The following is a 7,751-nucleotide window of genomic DNA, read 5'->3' as shown; positions in this document are numbered from 1 at the left end:
ATGCCACCCAGGCTTTAATAAATATACATTTCACAAGCTCCCATTAGAAACAAGTGTTGAAGACTAAATAAGCCGCTCGGTGGTGAGGTGAATAATTAATACATAAATCTGGGTCTTCCCTCGTCTCAGATTTGATTACTTGACTTTCTGCAGAACAAAAAACCAAAACCAGTTCTGCAGCCACGGCAGTGCTGCTGTCACGTTGCTCATCCCGATGATGCTGATACTTTTTACCCTGGATAATTGACCTTTGGGTTGCTCAAGGGCAAGCAGCTCTATGATGATGAAGGTAATTGGTTGAATGGTTCGACATTGGAGCCAGTTAAAAGCTTGTGAAGTAACAAAGTAGGCAGGTATAAGGATAGGTGTGACGTGTGCCAATCAAGACAGACGACGTGTCAAAACACGAGGATTTTCAGGGTGAGTCAAACAGCTCCGGGCCTGTCTGTGGTTCTCTGAAAAGAGCACATCAGTTCTTAAAATCCCTTTGACTTGACATCTCAATAATAACAATCGCTCTGAGAAAGAAAAGGTGTTCATAAGAACTGAAATCTGATTTTTAATTTCACAACTTCTTCTTAGTATTTGCCCACTTCTCAATGACAACAGTCCTGCAGTTGAGATATTAAGATAGAATATCAAAACACCAATACTACTTCTTTTTAAACTAAAAAATATAACACAACAGCATTTCATCATGTTTAACAATTTAATGAACACAACCCCGCCAGACTTTTCACTTTAATATAACATCACTCCCGAGTGCTGAAACTCCATTTAACCACAATAAATGAAACAGAACTCCATCTCTTAAGATCCCACTGCACCGTGCTTACTGCTGCACTGGAGGGTATAGTTTTCATGTATCAGTGTCTATGTATAGCATGTACAGCTAATGCATTGCCGTATACCGTATCATGTGTTTGTTGCCCGTGGGGACGAATAAAGTTTATTGAACTCAGATGTTTTTCTCTCTTTGCAGGGAGCTGTTGTCTATAGGCTTCACCTTTTGTTTTTTCCTGTTCATTTCATATAATGTCAGCGGCATCGCAGACCTTGAACATATCTGGTTGTCCCAGCAGTGCAATAAATAACTGATGTAAAGCAATAGTGTGAGTATGATATTGAAAAGTTGTTGCACTGATTAAATAAAGTGAGATGTAACGTGTTAGTCACAGTCACTGGTCGGATCGTGGGATCTTTTGGAGGGAGCCAGTTCCCCCAGTTTTCAGTCTTCACACTATGGGTGCCATGACTGACGTATTGACGTGATTTCTAAAAGGTGAAATATTGATATTGGGTTAATAGTACACATATGATAATGGGATGATGGAAGATGTTTGGCCATGTGGAACTTTTGTCCATTTATCCTTTCTGGTTACGGACTCTCTCCACCTCCCTAAAGTCACATTTCAGTCTAGTTGATTTGCCAAAGAAAATAGACAAAACACACAATAAACAAAGTTAAAGGTGAATTTGACTGATAGCTTATTGTTATCATTATTATTATCCATCCATCCACACATGCTGACACATAGAGACAAACAACCACTCATGTGCACATACACACACATGGGCACTTTAGAGTCACCAAATAACATAATGTGCATGTCTCTGGAGTGTGGGAGGAAGCCGGAGCACCCAGAGAGAACCCACGCAGGGAGAATATGCAAACTTCACACAAAAAGGCCTCAGGCCCGGGGTTCAAACCCAGAACCTTCTTGCTGTGAGGCGACAATGCTACCCACTGCAACACTGTGCCATTATCATTATTATTATTATTTAGTTTAACTTTAATTGAAAAAAAAATGTATTTATTGCTTACATTTCTATAGCTATCGCAAAAATATCGTTATCATGAATTCTTTGGGCCATGATAATCACAGTCTGCTACTTCATACCAAGCTAAGTTAACCAGCTGCTGTACTATTGTACAGTCATGACAGTGGTGTCAATCAAACTGAAAGCACATGAACGCATTTCCCAGGTCATTAAACTATTACTGTAATTTATTTCTGCATGAGGATGTTTAAAGTGGTGTGACATAATGATACCCAGTACAGGACATTTTATTAATTTTTTCTGTAATAATGAAAAAAAAAATCCTCTTATATTTGCAGATCTAATGAATTATCGGTGAGCTTTCATAACAAAAGTGCAGTTTTATTTCCATCTTCTGTTGTTATGTTTTTTCCGAGCACACTGATTATCTATGTCCTGCAGTAGTGCGTCATCCTCTCTGTGTAATAGCGCTTGGTCCCTTCAGATACAACACTGTGTTCACAGTAAATTCAGCACACAGCGGTCGTCCTGATCATCATTCATTCATGTGATAGTGACATCAACAACAACAACAACAAAACAATCATGGCCACATGAATCATAGTGCAGTGCAGCTAATAGATGTGTTTTGTTGGGGCTCTACTTTTCTTTGCTTTTTTTTTCTTTTCAATGGCATGATCACATGTAGTGCTGCAGTTTGAGGCCCCAGGGCCACTCACAAGAAGACGTCCTTCAACTCTGTCATTGACATGGGAGAAAACAGCACTGTGCACTAAAACCTCTTTCTAGGCCACAAATACTTTATATTTACAGTGAGGATATGAGCTGAGTACATCCTTGTCTCCCAAAGAGTTTTTCTTTGTTATCTTTATTAATCTTTGTTATTTAAACCAAAAACAAACAAAAAAACAGGACAAATAAAACACATCTGACACAGTGGGCACTAGCGTGAAGCAACCGGACCTTCTGAATGTGAGTTAAGCTTTGTGGTGGAGCCGCTTAATTTGAAGGTTAAAGTGGAGCTGTGTTTTCTCGTGTATTTTCTTGTCAAGAGCCACATTATTCCAAGTTACTCATGAAGCAATCAGCCAGGTTCTACTTGCCGTTGCTGAATACCTTCTCTTCAAACAGGAAGCTTTTACCCCACAAGGCTATTCATTAGAAGAATGGAAACCTCTTAAATCAACATTAGTGTATCACATTTCCCTTTGACAAGATTCTTCATGGCAGGAAGTCCTTCTGCAGATACCTGTGCATCCAGAGTGAGTCATTCCATGTTTGTTTGTCCTGTTTTTGAGAGGAACCTGTCAGTGCCCCAAGATGTAAGTGCAAGCATAAAATGAGATGAACATAATGAAACTGGTGGAAAACGAATCCAGAGATTTAAATGAGTCGACTTTGTGGCAACAACTTAAAACCTTAAGCTTCCCGATTGTCTAAACATGTTCGTGCCATGGCATCAATAAATGTGATTGATGATTAAGTAAACAGAGAGTAGTTAATGCAAAGCAAACACCTCCTGCACAATTCAAGTCATGATTAAGATCAACAAGTAGTAAAATTACAGAGGAACGCCCCTGAAGCTCACGACTTGTGCCAACTCCTCAGCAAAGCAAGATGACAAAGCTCTTTAGAAAAAGGCCCAAGTGATTATCAGCCTCTTCGCCTTCATCGTTTTCAGGGAGGAAACAGACATAAATAAACATGTCATCAGTCATAGCGAGTATTAAATTATGCTAATATATTTCCAACTTTGATTGGCAAATTAAAGCTCAAACAAAAGTATTTTAACATCTCATGGCAGATCGACCAGAAAACACTCCTGCAAAATGGATAATTAAATCTGGAAGAAGCTGCAGGTGCAGTTAAAAAATCATAAATCTTTCAAAAGCCAATGACAGAAATTCATAAAGTTAGCCCCTTCTGTGAGAGCACTGTGCGTTCAAACTCACTGATCACAGTGTTCCTGAAAGTAACATACAAGGTTTTATTTGCAATTATATTTTCCTACAGATTCTGCAGTCTGTCCAGTTTAAAGCACTTGTTGACTCTGAACGATCTATTTATTTATTTCAATCAACAAACTTGAGATGTTGACTAACCTGGCACAGATTACAGACCCCATGGACCACCCACCCATACAGGGCTAAAATGAGGCTAAAATCTAAACTGCTCATCAGCTGGTTAGCATGCTAGCTAACATGTATTTTATACACAATACTGGCCTTTGGATAAATTCTGGTTTAGTACCAGCTGTCTTGGCTTTTCAACACCGCAGCCACATTTTAGATTCCACAGCTGTCATCTGCCAGCAACGTGTTTGTACTAAGTTGTGTCTGTTTGAGAAAAACTAGCATGGATGAATCCTGGTAAACATTACAGTGGTGGTGTGTATGCGTAAAGTATGTAAAGTTACTCAATAACAATGTATGGTTTCACTTTTTACTGATACTTTTTAACAAAGCACATGACCTCAACACAGTACACCTCCCGCCTTGCACCGATACCCAGCACTGGTTCTTTGTACCATGGCTGCGTTGTGTTTCTCACCTTAACTTCTCCACTAACCTTAACCCTGAATTTTTGTTGCCCAAACTCAACCAGATCTTAAAGATCTTTTCCATACATGTTTAACACTATGTAACAATACTCGTCTATTATTAATATTTTGTTTAACATGGTTTTCTCCCATAGGTTTCCGGGTGAAAGAGGAAACATGGGAGAAACTCATGTTTGGGCCTCAGTCAGACCCAGACTCAGTATTAGTGGTTGTGCAAATGTAAACTCTCGCTCTATGTAGTGACAAGGTTTTGGGTTTATTTTGCCCCTCCCCCCCCCATCCCCACAAGTTGACAGGATTGGTTCCTTAGATTTGTGACCTATGAATCCCCGGCTGTCTGAATCTGTTTTTATGAGACTGACGTTGGTTCACTGCAGTTTGAAGGTGGAAATACTCAGTCATGGCGTGGACTGCTTATTTTGCTCATGTTATGTCTTGTATTATACAAAAATATGGACATGTTAACAAGGTTAATAACTTGATTTTCATTGGAGGGGGTCTTTAGAGGTGGCTGTGACGGTCATGCGGGTTGTTCTAAGATAAGGACAAGCTAGCTATTTTTTCGATTACATATGAAGACATTTCACCAAGAGTAAGAGATACCGCTCTGGGGATGTCTGAGTAAGCATTATAATGTAAAAAATTAGGCGATCTGATCACTTGTTTGTTATTATTGTGGTGTTTTACGTAGAAATCCATCTCTCCTGTCACCATCTTGTATTTCCAACACCTGAAATTAGATCCAGTCCCGAGGCCTATTTTCTCAAATGGAGAGTTAAATACCACTGACACACTCACAGAACAGAGCAATATCGGTTCTGCTGATGTGGGCTCAGTGACTGGCCTCAGGTATGGGTATTGAAACCTGCTCTTGGAGGAAGCCAATCCTCCTGAGGTAGCTAATTGGTTGCAACTTGTCATGGCAACAAGCCATGAGACTTCAAGGGAATTAGTCCCGACTGGCTGTGTTGTAAGGATCAGTTAGTTTGTTTGCATTTTTGCCCGGATCAGCTTTTCAAAGATGGACTTGCAAATTGCATTGTAATCTAATCAATGGCTGGCTCTGCATATGTATTTGTAGCAGATTAGGAGATTTATTTTTGTTAGCAGTCGTTCGGAACCTTCAAAGACCAGAGTTTGGGGGTCGAAGCCTCCAAGTCCACAGCTACAAACTCCCTGAGACATGAAGCGGTGTAAGATGTAGAACTTTGGACTCAATTAAATATTCTCTGATGACCCCTGGTACCCAAAGATAATTGAGTGGTTAAGTCAGCCGCCGCTGCAGCTACCTGTGTCTGTCCCTCCTGGCGTATAATCAGATCCCACTGCTTCATTTTCTCTTCTGCCTCCACAGCTCTGTCTGCCTGCCTCATTTCCTACTGTGGAGAAAAAAATTATCCATTTTAAAAAACTTTTTTTTTTTTTAACTAATCACATTTAAATTTTAATTGGCACATTCCAAATTTTTGGGGGGCTTTAGCCTGCAGGGGGAAAGATTGTCAGCCAGAGATGACGACAGTGGTAAGAAAAAGTGAACTCTTTGGAATTATCTGCATTTATTAATAAATTTGGTCAGAATATGACCCGACCTTCACCTAAGTTACGATAATGAACAAACATGATCTCTTTCCCATACACAATGTAATATACTGTATGAACATTTTTTAAATTCCCATATATGACATATATGTACATATAAACGCACATATGTAAGAAATCATATGTCTAGCCCTTACAAATATGTATGGATATGTTTGAAATTAATGAGAAATTAATAAGTAACTTAATATAAGCATGTAGACTTTTTATATATATGTCGTTTTAATAAACATGTATATATAAATGAAGTATGTATTGTCAACATCTTATACCATACACAAAATTACAATATAGATTTTATTTTATTTATATTTTTATTATTTTATGTACAATATAAATTTTACTATGGGTATTTCATTTACGTTATGAACTTACTTCATATATCCGGACTGTATATGTGATAATAATATAGGTGACATGTCATATATTACATTTGTATGGGTTTAACTAATAACACCTAAATCATTGTATTGTTTCTGTCCATAATGACTACATCATTGAAATATAAGTTTGGAAAAAGTATGTGAACCCCTCTGCTAATGGCATCAACAAAAGCTAATGGGAGTGAGGAGTTATCAAACCTGGAGTCGAGTCAGTGGAACCAGATTGGAGGTGTAGATAGAGCTACTTTGATATACAGTATATTCGGAAAAAAAAGAGCACTCAAACATTTTGAGTTTGATATTTACAAGAAAGAAAAATCTGTTGATGTGAAGATGGCTCCAAAAGCATCAAAGAAGCTCAGTGACAGCTAAAGGCTTAAAGGAATCATAGAGGCTGGTTAACATCTCTGTTCATGAGTCTACCATACGAGCATAGTGTCCTACCGTGGACAGCGCAGAGGAAACCGCTGCTCTCCAGAAAAACATTGCTGCACTCCTGGAGTTTGCCAAAGAGCAGCTTCACTGTGCACCAGGACGATGATCCTAAACATCAAAAATAAATATACTACAGAAGGACTTCAAACAAAGAAAGTCCAGCTTTTGTGTGTGGCCAAGAGTCCAGACCTTAATCCAGCAGAGAGCCACTCAGTCCAGACATCCTGAGAATATGTTGTTGCAGTTCTGTAGGAAGAAACCTCCCGATCACTGAGCAGGTCTGATCAGCAGCTACTGGAAGAGCTGGTTTGAGGTTATTGGTGCCAAAGGAGGTTTGACTGGTTATTAAATCTAATGGTTCACTTAGTTTTTCCATCAGCGCAGTGAATTTTTAATGGCTGTGTTCAATAGAGACACAAAAGGCCGTCATTGTTTGTGTGATATTAGCTCAGGGACACTGTGTTTGTCTACATTTGTGACTTAGATGAAGATCTGATCACATGTTATGGTCAATGCAGAAAACCAGGTCAATCCAACGGGTTCACACACATTCTCTTGCCACTGTATTTGAATTTTTCAAACATCAAAAGCGAGAAAGTGTGTAGTGAACTCAACATTGTGTGGTGCATTATAATAAAGAATAGCAAACCAAACGTATGAGCGAGGCAAAAGAGCACTGAAATCAACGCTGAAGTGTCGAGTCTTTTATCTCTGCCATTAAGTAGATCATTTATACTCTTTAGTTCAGGTGCTTTGGTTTTGATGAATCTCTCCCTGTCATTGGTGGTGCACCTAATTTAGTTTGAACATTTAGGTCAGTTCTTTGGCTTCTCAATTTGGGGAACAAGACACTTTAGCATGAATTGGACTGATAGCACAGGTGTGTTTAGACGTAAAAATGCTCCAGCATTATTTGTTTTGAGCTGGGGACCGTCTCACTGATGTAGCGACTGAACAGTCCAGCCTCGGCCCGGTGGCTCTGCTGATGAGGA

Source organism: Seriola aureovittata, chromosome 4 (assembly GCF_021018895.1).
Source record: "Seriola aureovittata isolate HTS-2021-v1 ecotype China chromosome 4, ASM2101889v1, whole genome shotgun sequence".
NCBI classification, from domain to species: domain Eukaryota; kingdom Metazoa; phylum Chordata; class Actinopteri; order Carangiformes; family Carangidae; genus Seriola; species Seriola aureovittata.
Note: the sequence above shows the minus strand (reverse complement) of the source record.